General features: G+C 34.7%; 1 pseudogene; it reads right to left on the bottom strand.

The window, feature by feature from the left end:
- Positions 1–604: 604 nt before the first annotated feature.
- LOC111745796 lies at positions 605–720 on the bottom strand (annotated as a pseudogene).
- Between the last annotated feature and the right edge of the window lie 229 nt (positions 721–949).

Here is a 949-nt window from a genome sequence, read left to right as displayed (position 1 = left end):
AATTATAATTAAAAGATAACAATAAAGCATCCCATGAAATCATTTCCTTTTATTCCTTTGTTCTTAGAGCTACAGAATATCAAAGCATTTTTAAAAAGCTTTTTATTTGGAAGTAGTTTCAAACTTACAAGAAAATTGCAAAGTAAAGGTAGTTACAAGAAACACGCCTAGACCTTTTATCCAGATTAACCTATTGGTAGTATTTATGCCATTTACTTTGTCATTTATGTTCCTCGATCTCTCTCTCTTTCTCTGTATTTTTCCTCAACTATGTAAAGGTAAGTTACAAACATCATGGTGCTTTACACCTATATTCTTCCGTGTGTATTTCCTAAGAATGATTAAAATATGGTCCTTTACTTCTTAAATTTTCATCGATAGAAGGCTTCTCTCTCATCAACTATCCATATTCCAATTTTTTCAGTAATGTATTAATGTCCTTTTGTAGTATCTTTTCCTCTTCAGTGAATCTAGTACAGGATTAGGTACTGCATTTGGTTGTCGAATTCCCCTAGCCTCCTTTAATCTGGAACAAATCCTACAAACTTTTCTTGTATTTTATGATACTCACATTTTTATTTTATTTATTATTTATTATTATTTATACCTACAGCACCTGGTCTTTCTAGGTGGTCTCCCATCCAAGTACTAACCAGGCCCGACCTTGCTTAGCTTCCGAGATCAGACATCGGGCTTGTTCAGGATGGCATGGCCATAGACCATGGACTGTGACATGTGACATGGACATTGGAATGCCAACCCAGACCTTTTACGTGCAAAGAAGATGTGATAACCACTATACCATGGAACCATGTCCTGATACTGACATTTTTAAAAGAAGATAACTTGCCCCCTCCACTTTAAAAAATATAGCATTTCTCATTTTGTGTCTGTCTGAAGTTTCCTTATGATTAGATTGATATTGTATGTTCTCAACCAGGTTACTGCA

Source organism: Pteropus vampyrus, unplaced genomic scaffold (genome assembly GCF_000151845.1).
Source record: "Pteropus vampyrus isolate Shadow unplaced genomic scaffold, Pvam_2.0 Scaffold165, whole genome shotgun sequence".
NCBI classification, from domain to species: domain Eukaryota; kingdom Metazoa; phylum Chordata; class Mammalia; order Chiroptera; family Pteropodidae; genus Pteropus; species Pteropus vampyrus.
This window is presented reverse-complemented; position numbering and strand designations above follow the sequence as displayed.